The following is a 16,884-nucleotide window of genomic DNA, read 5'->3' as shown; positions in this document are numbered from 1 at the left end:
AAATCTTCAAAAAAACAAACAAAACAAAACAAAAACCAATTTTACCCAGAGTCCATAAACTCTCTGTCATTGCGGCTACTTCTGTTGGGACACAGCCTGAGTAGCACCTTCAGGACCCGACACTCATCCAGCGCCCCAGCTTCTAGGTTCTGTCCCAAATGCCAGTGTTACAGTTGCTGTCACCACCATCACTGTCCCCGCTGCTGCTGTCCTTGATGTCATTGCTGATGCTGCCACTACCACCAATGTAAGCAGAAACTGTAAAAGTGACTTCCCCCCCATCGCCGCCAGCTCTTCATCTTCTGTCTCCCATTGGATTCTGGTTGGTGAGGGATTCTACAAAATGTATTTTGTAGTCTTTCCACTAGTTTGGTAAAGAGAAGGGTTTAGAAGGGCAAGTACAAAGCTGAGAGATATTGAACACTATCTGAACATGTGGAGGTACCATCAGCAAAAATCTAAGAGATACCTCTTTTCTCTGATGCCAGGTGGGAGGCTGAAGTACTTAGATATACAGTCAATGTTTGCCTATTACCACTAAAGTTTGGGGTTTTTAAAGAAAAAAAAAAAGGATAATTAACTAGCTCTGTAGTTAGTGTCAAGGAGTTTTTGGTCAATAACTTAGCATTTAAGAATGATGAAACCAGGGCGCCTGGGTGGCTCAGCTGGTTGAGCGACTGCCTTTGGCTCAGGTCATGATCCCGGAGTTCCAGAATCGAGTCCTGCATCGGGCTCCCAGCTCCTTGGCAAGTCTGCTTCTCCTTCTGACCTTCTCCTCTCTCATGCTCTCTCTCACTCATTCTCTCAAATAAATAAATAAAATCTTAAAGAAAAAAAAAAAAAGAATGATGAAACCATGTATATTGTCAGTTTTGATCAAAGAAATTATTTTTCCAAAGACTAACTAGACTTTCAAAAGGAAACTGACTACAAAAAAAAAGAAAAGAAAAGAAAAGAAAAGAAACAACCAAAAGGAGTATAATATTGACTATTGGTAGAAAAGATAAATGCTATTTCACAGCTGAAACATTGGTACGGTAGTGGGACACAATGATTAATTAACACAGTGGTGTGTCTATATAACAATGCTTGAAAATTGGGTAATAACACGTTTTCATAGCACAGCAGGGTAAATGTGATCTTATGGGCATTACCAAGTGAGGGCAAGGGACCCATGACAGGGATCCAAGATGAGGTTAAATCCTAATTCAAAGAATCTGGTCTGCTAGACCAAGAGGCAGAGCATAATTATATTGAACCAAGATAAATACTTCCCTGAAAAACCATGAGCCCCAAAGGAAAGGAAATTACCTGCTCATATCTTTCTACTCTTGCTCCTTCCCCAGGATTTTCTTTAGCTGCAGATCTCTCCATGGAGATGGCTCTGCTAGGCGCAGATATCCTTCCTATGCTATCCCAAGCCCTCAGAGGGCCTCAGAGCACCATAATGAAATGAAGGAACTGTCCCTTCCCCACTCTGAGCTCCTGTTTATCACCTGGACTTTTGGATGTCTCCACTCAAAGAGTCTCACACAGACTTCTTTAAATTGTCTTTCTCATAGGACTGCCTACTTCATTGGGTTCAGTCTTGTTTGGTGGGGGTTGGGATAGGTGTCAGTTATTCCTCTACTCTCTTGCTTTATTTCTCTGATCTCTTCACATAAAACCCCCACTTCTCCAAGACCACAAATGCAAGCTTTCACTCATACCAACACCTTAGGAGTCACTGGTCTCAAAACAAGAAAACATGAGTCCCAGTTTGAACTCTTAAGAGCCACTTTCAGTGAGTAAAAACTACTTTGAATGCTTAAATGCAGTGATTAGTAGGAAAGCAAATTTGGATATGGTCATCTCTATGCTAAGGGCCTTGGGAAAATAGATTCAAGAAGTACTGAGAAAAGTCTAAAATGGAATATAACTCAAGAACAAAACTGTCTATGGATTTAATTTTGATTCTATAATCCCAAGTAAATGCTGTGGAAGAAAGAGGTATAATGTCAAAAGGAAATAGAATAGGTGCACTAGGAGTTTGTAGACAATTCTAGATTCAAGACCATGGTTTTTTGTTTTTTTTTTTTTTTAATTGTAAGAATTTATAAGGAAGTCTTTCTCATTAGGACGAGCAATGGTCCTTTAAAAACAGATTTTTATGGCATAGTTATTAAGCAGTAGAGCCAGGACTCAAACCTGTGGTTACCCGAGGTCTGTGGTTTCTGCCCTTGGCCTCTGGAAATAAGAGAGAATTTGAGCAATACACACATTGCTATAATAAGAAACTATCCCTCCTATCAAGCTGTTTCCTACAGACAAAACTCATGCATCTTGATTCTTTCTCTCCTTGCGTGTGTTTTGTTCCCATCTACTATTGCTTTGTTGAGTAAGGGGAGGCTTCAGTTTCACAGAGACTTGTGGTCATAATATTGGATCAGGATAGTCATTATCAAGTCATCGACCTTCTCATAGGTGTCCAGGGGAGGCTTCACACAAATAGGCATCCAGCAGGCCAGTCCCATCAGTCCTCAAACCTGCCTGGGCATTTCTGCAGTCACAGTGGAGATGGGTGTAAAATTCAGCTCTTTGCCCACAAACACACTTTCCAGGTGTTTTCTAGTTTTCTAAAAAGTGGATTGAGTAAAAATGCCATCTACCACTCGACAGTAGATGGGCAAAGCAACTGTATAAACGTTTAAAAGATCAGTCCTGACAGCTTTGTTTTCAGACAGTATCATTTCCCTTCTTTTGGTGGTTGTTGTTAATAGGGAGAGGCCTCTGGGACTTCTCGATGTTGAGACCTGGTATTTCTACATCTGACAAGGTGCCTTGAGCAGTCCTCATGGAGAGATAGGTGCAATATAAAGCTTGGTAAAAACTTATGCTAAAGTGTGCTAATTAATGAGTCCATGACAATCTGGATAGGTTTTGGTGGCATGCTCTGATCTATTCCACAGTTTTACCAGCTTAATAAGTTTTCAGATGATGAAGATATAGTTTCCAGAGGACAGAGATGTAGATGGGATGGAAAACAGAGAAGATGGCAAATGGAAAAAAGATCTCACAACAAGCTAAAGTGATGGACTACATCTAATAGGATGAAATGTAGTAATAATGAAGCAATATTCTGTATCAGGGCTTTATTTCGAGCCAGACAAATGCAGAAAGAAAATGTGGTGCTTAGTAGCAGCTCAGGCATAGGGAAAGAAAATGCAGCATGAGTCAATGAGGCTGCCAGAGGGATTTGTGAGTGTGTAGGCTGCATCAACAGAAGTATTATTTCTAAAACAAGGGAGGGGCTGGGACTGCCATGATGTGCTTTGTGCTACAGTATGTTGTGTGTACACAAAGGACATAGGAAAACTGGGCTATGTGGTGAAAATAGAGGTGCTTAGTCATAGGATGAACTGACATGTGCCTAAGAGCCACTGAATCTGGGAAAGACCCATGGCAGAAGGGAGTGGGATGGGTGAAACAGTGCTTCACAAAATATTTGAGGAGCTCATACATTTGAGATTAGACTTACTCTGTATATTCCCAAAGAGAAGAAATTAAGATCCATAAGTAGAAGCCACCAGGATACAAATTTCTGATGAAAAGAACCACTTCAGGAAAGAAGGCGCTCCCCATTCCAGATGTCTTAAAAACAGACTGTCTTGATGATCCTACAGGAAAGGGCATTTACACCTGGTATTGGATCACTTGCACTATAATTCTCTAATTCCAAAGGCTGTTTATGAGCCAGAATGTCCCATCTCCCCAGCCCCCACATCGTACTATCCTGCCCTTTCCTGATACTGTCTGTCCTCCAGGAGCTTCAGCATTCTGTGCTTTGAAGTGACAACACTGGCCAGTGCTTCTGTAACTGTGGCTCACTACACACCTTTCTAGGCACCTAACCTAACTCAGTTAAGCCTTGTAACAATACTATTAGCATGCACTATGATGAGCTCTTTTGTGTACGAAGAGACAGAGGTGAAGAAGGGTTCCATAACCTTCCCATGTTTCCACAGCCAAGAAGTGGAAGAACGGTCACCTGAGCTCAGGCATCTCTCTGGCACCTGGGCTTGAGTGGCAGCCCCCTAGCTCTGAAATGAGGAATTTGTGGACAGGGTGTGTCTCACCTCTTCTTCCCTTTTGCATGGGAATCTCACTTATCTATTTCTTAGGTCCAGATGTGCTAAGGAGACAGGGAGAGGCACGAGAGCCCTTGGGAGGTGGCCAAATCGAAGTTTCAAGAAGTAACTTTTGCTACACATGGGGCATTTGAACCTGGGGAGAAGGTGCATGCTGAAAGGAAAGGGAGGTTCTCTGAAAGGAATAAAGCTCTGTGCCCATCTGTGTGGTTATGGGGGGGAACACAGTTTCCTGGGGCATGTCCTAAATGCTTAGGTGTCCAGTGAGGAGCAATCGGACAATGCTGACTGAATAAACCAGTGAAATCACAAATAATGACAATATGTGACATCTGGTCACAAACCAGAAATAATTCTGGGCATTGTCAAATACATTAGCTTAGGTCATACGCACTAGAATTCTTCAGTAGTTGTAGGGTTCAGTATCGACATGTATCACTTAGGATATATTCCGCTGCAGATAACAGAGATGCCAAACAAATCCTGGTTTAAACCAATAGAATTTACGCTTGTCACTTTACAAGAAATGGAGAAGATGGTTGATGGGATGGGTTTGTGATTCTGGGCCAGGGTCTGTGATTCTCTTCAGGCTTTCTCTGAATGGTCAGAAGCTGACTAGTTCAATCAAAGTCAAGATGTGGTGCTGAGCAGAGGGTTCATCTTCATTGCTTTTTTCATATCACAGAGGAAAACAATTTTCCAGACACTTCCCACCCAATTTTATCTCATGTCTCATAAGCAGAGGTGGCCCTGCTTTAGGCTGCAAGTTAACACAGTGGCTGGACAATTGCCCTTTGTGTCTCTCTCCTTAGAGACCTGGGCTACCCAGGGTGTATCTCCTCCAGTCGGAAGCTCCCTAAGGGGCAAACTTTGGCTTGGAATTGATACACTCTAATTCTGCTGCATTCCAGTCCACAAAGTCAGTGGTGCAGGAAGGGATACTCTTCTCAAGGAGGTCCTGGGAAGGAGTGAGTGTTTACATAAAGGTAATATGATCTTCCATGAAAGGACTAGATTTAGGCCAACTCCTAGGTTGGGGGGTGGGCTGACTTTCCCAGAAGCTAAAAGATATTTATCCAATCTTAAATGTGGAAGGCTGCTATCCAGGAAGAAAGTTGTAAGTGGCTTTTAAGTAGGTAAGGAACAGACAGGATCAATAGTGTCTGCCTTGATCCAGAAGGAATTTTTGTACTTCTATCCACATCTTAAACTATTAGGCATTAAGATGTAGTGTGTCTAAGTAGATAATTTTTTTCTGCTTCATACCTCCAGAGATAGGAAAGAAGATGAGGAAGGGAACTACCATTTATTTTGTGTCTAATAAATGCCAGAAACTGTGCTAGGAACTTCAAGATAGACTATTTTATTTATTTCTCTAATGCTTTAAGATAAATATTATTATTATACTTTCATGGAGATAAAAATTGAGGCTTTGAGAAGTAACTTGACAATTTATATTATCATACAAGGGGGAACCAAGATTTATGCCCAGGTTTCCCTGGCACTGTGGCTTGCTTCTTTCTATTATACTATGTTGCCTTTACTACGTTTTGTTCAATTTATTTAAGACCTATTTCTAGAACATTCTATATGGCATCTCCTAGAAGAAACTTAATTATCCTCAAAAGGATAGTTCTTCATGTGTATGAAATCAATAATTCTGTGTAAGTCATTGCCTCCAGGTTAAAAATAGTCAGGTTTTTAAAAAACAATTCCTTTTATTATATGTATAAACTCCTAATAGGCCCATTTTTCAGAAGGCTCCCAGGTAGTCAGATGTAGAAGAACTCTTATCCAAAATGATCTGGACCAATAGCCGGCTGATTGCTCTTGCCATCAGTCTGTGTAATATTTAAAGCATGCAATTCCAATAACAAGAGTAATAACATAAACAGGTTTGGGAATATACCCATACTGGTAAGTGTACAGTACAACTGGAAGTACCATTAGGAAATCAGAGGATTCCACAAAAATAACTCTAACTAAATAATGAGAGATCTTCTACACAAATTGGTTCCTGGTATCTCTGTTCGTGACTGAAGGAAAATTCCTTGCAGCCCAAATTGCGGTTGTAGTACACTGATAGCCACTTTGTGGTCAAATTCCCCATCAGGCTTGTTGCTTGTTTCCCTTCTTTCCTGCTTTTGCTGGGTCTTCTGCATTTGTTTTGATCCTTTAACCCATTATCAGTGCAATATGCAGTATGAACCCCAGAGAAGAGAAACTTAATGCAACACAGTCTTTTTTCTCTCTCCCAAGTAATAGGAAATGGCTTTCCATCTTGGCATTTGGATCTAGTGGTCCAGTTCTAAACAGTTCACCTGGTAAAGTTAACCTAGAAATCTTGTGATGTCTCATCTTATAGTTTCTTCTCCTTCTTCTTTCCAGTACACTGATCTGTAATCCTGGGCACAGTCATCACAACGCTAGCCTGCCACGCCTAATACTAGAGAATGGTCTTTGTGGGCATCAGCTGCAGCCCTTTCAAAACTCCACAGGTAATATTGTCACCTGTGGTTTGGCTGTTTGTTCACAGTTATAAGCTGGGCTTCCTGGTTATTTGGAGATCATCTTAGAGATAATAAAGCCGAGAGGTTAAAATCTCAGATGTTTTATCAGAAAAATCTGAGTTTTGCAGAATGATTCTATAATATTCTGCCTCCATAATTTTGGACAGATTTCTTGGTCTTTCAAAGTTTTAGCTTCCTCATCTGTAGGAAAAGTTATTTCATTCGTTCCCATTTACTAGGTTTGTTCTGAACATTAGTCAGACAATATTGCTTGTGATACAGCAAGCTCTGGACCCATGGGAAACTCACATAGTGCTTCTGGGTCAGAGTCTGAGAACTTTACATATATTATCTTGTTTAATCCTCACATATACCCTGTGAGCTAAGTACTCTGAGTCTTATATGATAGATGAGAAACCTGGGCCACAAAGAGTTTTACGGCTCGGGTAGCTTTATAGCTGTTAAGTGAAAGTCCCAGGATTTAAACCCAGGTGGCTGGTTCCAGAGTGAGCCCTGCTGATCACTCTGCTTTGCTTGTCTCTGTGTTGGTAGCTCTTACTATCAACGTTACTGCCCACACCTGCATCATCTTGATGGAGGAATGGGGAAAGACCGAGGCTCCCTTTTTTGCAGGAGATCATCTTTCCTACTTTCTTTTACCACCAACTCATGATCCCCTTTTATCCTTCCTGTATGGAAAAGAAATATATAGCCTCTCCCATCTCCCATTTGCCACTTGTGCCCAGCAACATTCCTCCCCACCTCACTAGGACACCTGATAAGGCATGAACTCAGAAGTTTCTAGGTCATGGCTAATTAGAGCCAGTCTCCATGTACTTTAGAAATTTCTCCTATAGGGGCACCTGGGTGGCTCAGTAGGTTAGGCCTCTGCCTTCGGCTCAGGTCATAATCTCAGGGTCCTGGCATCGAGCCCTGCATTGGGCTCTCTGGGCAGGGAGCCTGTTCCCCCTGCCCTCTGCCTGCTTGTGATCTCTGTCAAATAAATAAATAAAATCTTGAATCTTAAAAAAAGAAAGAAAGAAAAGAAACTTCTCCTATAATTCTTACTGGGCGCTTAGGAGCTACTGTGCTCTGTCAATGGCCTCCTAAAACATTTCCCTTGAACTAGACAGCATGTAAATGACCAGAGCAGACTCAGAGGGGCCTTATTACTTCCTATGATCTAGATATTGTATCCCTTTTTAAACTTCCCTAGAGAGTGTTGATTCCCTTAGAAGCCACATCTGGATTAGCATGTGGAATCCTAAATTTATAATCAAGTAAACGATCCAAGAGAATTTTCCAAGGATGGTCATCCTCTTCCTAATGATAAAATTGTACGAGGCTCTAAATTTTATCTCCATAATTTTATGCTTACATTCAATCCTGTCAAAGTAATTTTTTATTAGGCATTATGTTACTTTCTATAGTAGTACTTCCAAATGTTTGCATAACCAGAAAATGGTATATTTGTGATATTGGTTCTTAGCAAAATCTGGACTTTATGGCAAACACCTAATTTATGAACATTTATAAATTAGACAGCTATCACTCAGGACCAGGTCGTATTGTGCTAACCTCATTTCCTCTTGGTTAGGGTCATTTTTAGTTAGAGCAAAACCCTACACAAATTGTGTTGTGATTTCCACAAAGTACTTTACAGAATCTCTGATTAAGGTGCTGGGAATAAGAAGGTGAGCTATGATCTTTGGGATGATACATGTTAGGGGAATTCATAGTTCAATGGGCTACTGAATCCAAGAATCTAAAAAATACTTATGAATGATTTTAGGTCAACCTAGATTGACATCTCTGTAAGAGCACATAACAACTTAGCACTGGGCCTTGTTACTTCTTCAACTTTTGTATCAAAAACTCACACCATACTCTGCTTGATGCTATGTGGTCCATTATTATTTCCATTTGAAAATTAGGATACTTTGGGGGCACTTGGAAGTCTCAGTCATTAAGCATCTACCTTCAGCTCAGGTCATGATCTCAGGGTTCTGGGATCAAGCCCCGCATCAGGCTCTCTGCTCAGCAGGAAGCCTGCTTCTCCTCTCCCACTCCCTTGTTTGTGTTCCCTCTCTTGCTGTCTCTCTCTGTCAAATAAAAAAATCTTAAGAAAAAAAAAAGAAAATTAGGATACTTTTAAAACTTCTGCATTTTCTGTTGTTCAAGAGCACCTATGGTGTTTCTGAAATTGATCAGAAGTACTTTTAGCACCTGAAGCATCAGTCGGCTGGGTCTGGAGGCGTGAGCATATACAAAGTACGTACTCTGAATTGCAATTCCCTCTTTATATCATTGGCTCAGTTCCACCATGCAGGTTTTAATTTTATTTTCCTTATTGAGCAATACAGAAGCAAAATAGGGGTGGAGTAATTTTGCTCCCTGTCTTCTGTTGACTTGTCCTCAACATTCCGTAACCCTTGGTGTGCTTATCTGGTTCTTATTCCTGCCTCTTATTGTTTAAAAAATCACTTTCTGTTGTTCTGACATTGTTTTCAAATTTTAGCTCATCCTGAAAGTTTGCCTGTCTGATCCCATTGTTAAAGGTCTGGGACATTTATGGGATAGATTTATGAAGCACACATTCTGATGGAGGAAGAAAGACAATAAACATCAGAAAGAGATGAAGTATGTCAGGGACTATAAGGTAAGCATGGTGGAAAAAATATACTGGAGAGCAGAGATTTGGAGTTCTGGGTCAGGGGGTGAGTTTTAAATTAATTTAATTTTTTTTAAAGATTTAATTTATTTATTTGACAGAGATCATAAGTAGGCAGAGAGGCAGGCAGAGAGAGAGGAGGAAGCAGGCTACCCGCCGAGCAGAGAGCCCGATGCTGGGCTCTATCCCAGGACCCTGGGATCATGACCTGAGCCGAAGGCAGAGGCTTTAACCCACTGAGCCACCCAGGTGCCCCATGAGTTTTAATTTTAAACAGGGTGGCTGAGGTGGCTCAGTGAGCCAACATTCTTTGAGCAAAGACTTCAAGGAGATGAGCAGAAGGTTAGGCTTTTGTGATTAAAATGAATTGCATGCTTCTTCCTCCCCTGCTTATACATAGACTCATGTGCTCTGAATCACTTGTAGAAAAGGAACATTACATATATTACCTCTCTGGTTTTCCATTAACACCATCCCCCACCTTCTCTCACCTTCTTTGGGACTAAGGAACTAAGATATACAGACCAACGCTATATCCGGTTCTTAATTTCAGCTGTGAACTAATCTTTTCTTGGCATATAGTAGGCACTTAGCAAATGTTTGTTAAACAAATGAATAAAGAGCAAATGCCACTAGCTTATAGGAGGTGGCAAATTATAGAAGGTGGCAAATGAGAGCAGAAACCTCTTAGGCATATATTCCCTTGAATGGGATCCTTTGAAGATGCAAGACCTGAAGGCAGACCAGAGGAAGAGCAGGTGGCGGTTCTGTAGTTTGGGGCTTTAACCCTCTCTTTGTAGCTCCTTGAGGAATACCTTTAGTGAGGTGGGTGTAGAAGCTCACTCCATGAGCTACCCCTCAACTTGGAAACTGTACACTCAGACATTGATTTTGTGAGAATAGGAAGTGGAAAAATCACCCAGGAGGTATTTTTCCATTTAGTTTTTAAACTTCTGAGTGAGCTTTGCTGCTCTCCACCACAAAACAAACATTAAGCAGTTTTTCCCAGGGTCCCACATCTTGGGCGGGCTGAACGCAAAAGGCCCTTGCCAAAAATCCCTGCATGGAGTGTGCTGTTTGTAAGGAAAGAAAACAGAAATTCACAAACCATGGAGTTCTGACACACCATATAGGAAAACTTTCTGGGATGTATTTTCTCCTTTGGCTTGAAATAGCAAACTGGAAAGTGAATGCATTCTATATTCTGTAAAGATAGATAATGAGCAAAAGAAACTTAAAATATGGGTAACCATTGAACTTTTTATCCTAACTGGGACAATTTTGAGAGTGGAAGTGTCTCTGTTAATCATCACATTGGAGAAACAGGCATAAGCCAACATTTGACTTTCTTAGGCAAACCAGAATATGTGGTGACCCTAAGTAGAGGAAAAGTACTATGAAAAAAAGTATACAGCGAAGGACTGATAAAATGTAATATTTTTTCCATTGTTGCTCATTTTACCTTTGACACTGCCATCCCTATCATAGAGTCACCAAATCATGGAATTTTTAGGCTCAAATTGTACTTACAGATCGTATGGCCTTCTACTCAAAAGATGGTCCATGGCTAGCAACATTGGTATCATTTAGAAGAAATGCAGAATCTCAGGCCCTACACCAGACTTATTGAATCAGAATCTGTGTTATAACAATATCCTCAGGAGATTTGTATGAGTATTCAAGTTTGAGAAGCACTGATTAAAGCCACTTAACAAATACAGAAACTGAGGCTCAGGGAGGTGCAAGGACTCATCTAAGTCTCTTAGCTCCTAAATTCATCATCTCATATATCCTATAGCTAGTTTTCCTTCCATAGGCAATGGTTCTCTCCTATCTCTCCATACCTTAAAAAGCCTGAAGCTGGCAGAGCAGACCTGAATTCTAGTCCTAGTGTCATCTCAGGGTCAGCAAAGTCACTGCATCCAGTCCCCTCATCAGTAAGATGAGGAAATTTGACTATCTTGTCCACTAAGTTTCCCTTGAAGTTCAAAAGTTCTATACTTTGGGGCATCTGGGTGGCTCAGTGGGTTAAAGCCTCTGCCTTCAGTTCAGGTCATGATCCCAGGGTCCTGGGATCAAGCCCCGCATCAGGCTCTCTGCTCCCCAGGGAGCCTGCTTCCTCCTCCTCTCTCTTTAAAAAAAAAAAAATCCATAATTTTATCAATTTTATGAATTCAGGCATTCTGAAAGCTAAATAAATGGAAGAGTCCCAAAAAACATAGTGTAGGACAAGTGTCTTGATTAATGCTTTTCATGAGGAATAAATGTTGTTTGTAATGAGAAACTGGGAGCTGAAATGGCAGAAGGAAGTATTGATCACAGAAAAGAGTATTTGGGGACAATGGAGAAAGGTGCTATGGAATGTTTAAGAAATGGAAAAAAAAAAATAGGAATGCCTGGCTGGCTCAGTCGGTTAAGCATCTGCCTTCAGCTCAGGCCATGATCCTGAGGTCCTGGAATCGAGTCCCATGTCAGACTCCCTGCTCAGTGGGGAGTCTGCTTCTCTTTCTTCCTTTACCTCTCCTCCTACTTGTGCACTTGCTCTCTCTCTCTCTCTCTCTCTCTCTGTGTCAAATAAAAAAAATAAATAAAATCTTAAAAAAAAAAAAAAGAAATGGGGGAAAAAATATCAGGCAGCTTTAAAGCATGTTCCTAGTAAGTTTAGACCATGGCATACAACATAGCCTTTAAGTTAACAAAATTTTTCCTTCATTGGAGATAGTTTATATAAATACTGCTTCTGAGACTTTCCCTTCCAACCTCGGACATCTGTCACTATGGGCAATGTGATGGTTAATTTTAAGTGTCAGCTTGACTGGGTTTGAGTGCCCAGTTGTTTGGTCAAATACTAGTGTAAGTGTTGCTATGGAAGCACTTTTTAGAAGTGACTAACATTTACAATCAGTAGACTTTAAGCAAAGCAGATTATCCTCCATGATGTGGGTGGCCTTTTCCAATCAGTTGAAAGCGTACAAAGACTGAGGCTTTCTGAAGAAGGACTTTTGCCTGGAGACTGCAGGATGGAAACCTTGCCTGGGTTTCCAGACTGCTAGTCTTCCCTATGGATTTGGGACTCCAGAATGCAACATTAACTCTTAGCTGAATTTCCAGCCTATTAGCCTGCCCTACCAATTTCAGACCTGCCAGCACCCATAATTGCACAAACCTATTCCTTAAAATAAATCCCTCTCTTTCTACACACACACACACACACACACACACACACACACACACACACATACACGGTTTTGTTTCTCTGGAAAACCCTGTCTAATATAAGCAGCATTCACAGATCTCTCTCCATTCTTGTTTAACCAGAAGTTAAATGGCAGACACACTTTGGGTGATCTACTGATAAATGTGGAAAGTAGAAAAGTCTTTGTTCCCAAGTTCTGCATGAAGAAGGCAGGGTTCATTTTTGATCACCAGTTTATCCTCAGTGTCTACCTAAGACTGTGCCTGGCACAGAGAAAGAAGAGGTACTCGGTAAACGTTTGTGAGTGAATTCACATGAGAGTGATACTTAGCTGGGACTTTTAGGGCTTGGGAGAGGGAAATGGAATAGCCACGTCCACTGTCAGTTATCAGTATACCGTAATGATTAAGAACACAGACTTGGTTGCATGGTGTGCTCCCAGCTCTGCCATTCAGTATTTGTATGACCTTGGGAAAGTTACTTAAACTCTTTTAATCTCAATTTATCCATCCAAAACATGACTGCAATAGTGTGCCTGCTGCAAAGGGTTTACGTGGGGCTTAAGTGAGTTAATATAAATAAATATAAATAAAACACTCAGAACAGTGCTTGGTAGGCACAACAGAAGTGTTTGCTATTACTACTTTTGTGTTCCCACATCCAATAATGAACACTCGTGTCTGCAACTGTACTAACTACTGGATAGGAAAAAAAAGAAAAGGTAAGACAAAATGGCAGCATTGGAAGAAATCAATCAAATAGAATAACTACATATAGTGTGATGAATGTGCAAAAAATCTATGGAAAGTGCTCGGGAACATAGACGGCAGCTGATTATCTAAACCAAGTAGCCTGTGAGGCCTTTATGCAGGAGGGAAAATTGGAGCTAAATCTTGAAAAATGAATAAAAGTTCTGAAAACAAAGAAGTGAGAAGGGCATTACTTGTGGAAGAAACAACGCATAGGAAAGCATAAAGGCATGATTTGGGACATGATGAACTCTGTGTTGAGCCTGAATAATGTCCAAAAAGCAATATTTGGTAGGTAAAGGCAAGAGCGTCTAGGGCTCGGGAGGAGGTAGTGACTGAAAAGATAAATCTTGGCAGATTCATCACAGCATTTCTGAGCTGTATTCAGGAATGAGCATGTGGGTGAGAAAATTTGAAGGTTGTCAAGGTCCACAGCATTTAAGGAGCAATGGGGTTTGAAACACTGGAACCAGAATTAGAGAGGTAGCAAGGAGACCCAGAAGAGAATGGTACCATGGAAGCCAAAAAAAGAACATTCCAAGAATGAAGGAACGCTGATCTCTCTGTCACTGTGGATTTGCCTTTCGTGTAGATGGAACAGTTCGTGGTCTTTTGTGTCTGGCTTCTTTCTCTCAGCCTAATACTATCAAGTTTCATCTGTGTTGTAGTAAGCATCAGTACTTCATTCCCTTTTCTGTGGCTGAATAATTTCCCAAAGCCATATTTTGTTTATTCATTCACCAGTTAATGGTCATTACTTTTGTTTCCACTTTTTGTTTATTATGAATAACACTGCTATGAATATTCATGTACAAATTTTTGTGTGAACATATGTCCTTAATTCTCTTGGGTCCAACAATTAGAGGTTTGCTAAATAATATAATAAATTACCATGTAACCATCCACAAGAATGATATAGCATTATGTATGCTCACATGGACAGAATCATTAAATGAAAATACAAGGTACAATGTGTATTGAAAAAAGCCCATTTTATAATTATAGACAAACAACTAAATGAATAAATATGCAAAAAAGAATGAAGTTATACTAGGAGGAAAGTAATTATTTCTAGTCTTCCCTTCCCCCTAATACAAACTCCACTACGCAGATGCCTTTAGAACATTCAAAAAGGGATGTACCAGTGTGCTAGTGTTAAGAAGAAAACAACAGCTGAAAAAACCTCACTAGTTACATAACTTAAAGGTAATTTTATTTCACCTCTTTGGTAAGGTTTCCATGAACGTGCAATTAAGATAATTGCTAGTAACTATGCGAATTTAGTCAAAGCAGGAAGTATGCTGTTCTAAAACTTGTGTGGGTACAATTAAAAAATAAAAAAGGAAAACATCTGTTAATGTTCTTGAAGAACTTCCAGTGCTTTCCATCCTAGGATACCACCCAAAAAAATGCCATAAATCTTAGCCTTGTCCCCACACAGCCATCAGTTCCCAGGGGAGGCGGAGGTTCTCTCAACTACCTATTTTCCTTTTGTGAAAATCTTTCCCAAGCAGATGCTGCTGCCTGTTACATCGGTGGCCTCCAGTGAGCCTTGCTTCCAGTGTTCACACCTTGGGGAGGTCCTCTCCCCAGGAATCTGGGTTGGCCTGTGACTCACAATAACCAATAAAGTGTGGCCACCATGAAAGGGATACCGAGCCAGTTCTGTGCCTAACCCCTAAGAAGATCTGGCAGCTTCTGCTTTTGTGCTCTCCAGAGCCCTAAGCTACCACGTAAGAAGCCTGGGAACTCTGCTGGAGAGACCACATGGAGAGGCCATGGGGAGAAGTCACACGAAGAGAGAGTCCAGAGATCCCAGTGTCCTTCTAGACCCCATGATTGAGTGTAGCTGAGTGGCTACTGAAAGGCCCAGCAGGGGAACTACTCACTGAACCCCACCCAGTTACTGAATCCTGGGCAAAAACTGGTTATTATACCTTAAGCCAGAAGTTTTGGGATGATTGGCTAGGCAGCAATAGGTGACCAAAAGGAATAACTGGTCCTTTTTTCAGGAGAGGTGTAAGACATTTTGAAGGAATTTAAATAACCCCAAAGGGTTAAGAACGTGCTTCATCATGTCGCAAGTGGGCCCTTCCCTAACCAGCCCTTTCCTGTCATTGGTAGAGAGACGGAGAGGGTTAAAAGCCAGGCGAACCAGGAGCTTAAAGTGAATTCATTTCCTTCAGCCCACACCTTTTCATCACAGCAGCATCCCCTTTCCATTCCATTAAGGCTGCAGATCTCGAGTTTTTCTCTCCATCTGCTGTTTTCATGTGTGTGTGCCTGCTAAGTATACTCAAACACGCGTTTCTTCCCTAGGAAATTCCTTTACCTACCTTTCCAACTTGACTATTCCCCTGGAACCTACTGTCCTGAGTGTTTCCTCTCATTTTTACCTTTTTACCTTCTCCGTCCTGTGGACCATCACAGCCCCTGTTTCTCTTTGAACGCCGTTCTCAAAGCATGCACGGGGGCTCAGCAGCATGAGCAGCGCCTGGGAATTTATTAGAAATGCAATTTCAGAGTCCATCTCAGACCTGCCGAAGCAGAAACTCCGGGGATGGGACTTGCGATCTGTTTTAATAAGTCCTCTAGATGATTTCTAACGTACACTAATGTTTGAAAATCACCGCGCTAGAACATAGGTCAGCAAACCTTTTCTGTAAAGAGCCAGGTGGTAAATATTTCAGACTTTGGAAGCTATATGATCTCTGTTGCAGCCATTCCCAACTCTGCTATTATAATATGAAAACAGGCACAAACAATGTGTAAACAAACAAGCAGGGCTGTGTTCTAATACAATACCACTTTTGGGTACTCATAGTTGAGTTTTATACAGTTTTCATGTGTCACAAAATATTGCTACTCTTTTCATTCTTTTCAGCTATTTAAAAATGGGAAAATTTAATCCTAGCTCAACAAACAGGCCACGGGCCTGCAAGCCTCAGTTTGCTACACTGGCCCTAGAACATCTCTGGTTTGCTCTTACTCAGGGCACCTTTGGCTGACGCATCCATCTTTAGCTCAGCAGTCTTTTATTTCTGAGCCCACTGGGTTATCTCCCACTCTCTAGGCCATTGAACTTCCCTGAAGCCATGTCTTGAGGAAATGGTTCCCTTTGGGCCATTGGGTCTGATTAAGAAGGCCCAGCCGGGGCCTTTCTTTACCATGAGAATTTAGCCTCAGGTCAGCCTGAATGGGAGTGGATTCGGGGCACTCTGCTCCCAGATGACCATCAGTATAGTCCATGATGATCTGGGCCCCCTCATTGACTCCAATAAACCAGAAGTATGGAATAGAGATGACCCCTCCAGAGTCATTCCAGGCGGGGATGATCTTGGACCAGGCCACCTCCCTATAGCTATTTCCCCCCGGAGCTGTGCTCCCAGGACTGAGTTGCTCCCTGGTGACTGGCATCAGGGTTGTTTAGTGCTTGTCCACCGCACGTTAACCTCCCCTGTGGGCTAGAGGAGGAGAAATGTGTGTGTCTTGTGTGTGTGTGTGTGTGTGTGTGTGTGTGTGTATCTTGGCATAGTTGAGAGAGGACGTACAGGGAGCAGTGGGTTGGGAAGGTGCATGCATTAGAGTCTTCTAATTTTCTCTACCTATCTATTTATTTATTTTATCTTTC

The sequence above is a fragment of the Mustela putorius genome, unplaced genomic scaffold, assembly GCF_011764305.1.
Source record: "Mustela putorius furo isolate JIRA1106 unplaced genomic scaffold, ASM1176430v1.1 tig00000179_pilon_pilon_pilon, whole genome shotgun sequence".
NCBI classification, from domain to species: Eukaryota; Metazoa; Chordata; class Mammalia; order Carnivora; family Mustelidae; genus Mustela; species Mustela putorius.
Note: the sequence above shows the minus strand (reverse complement) of the source record.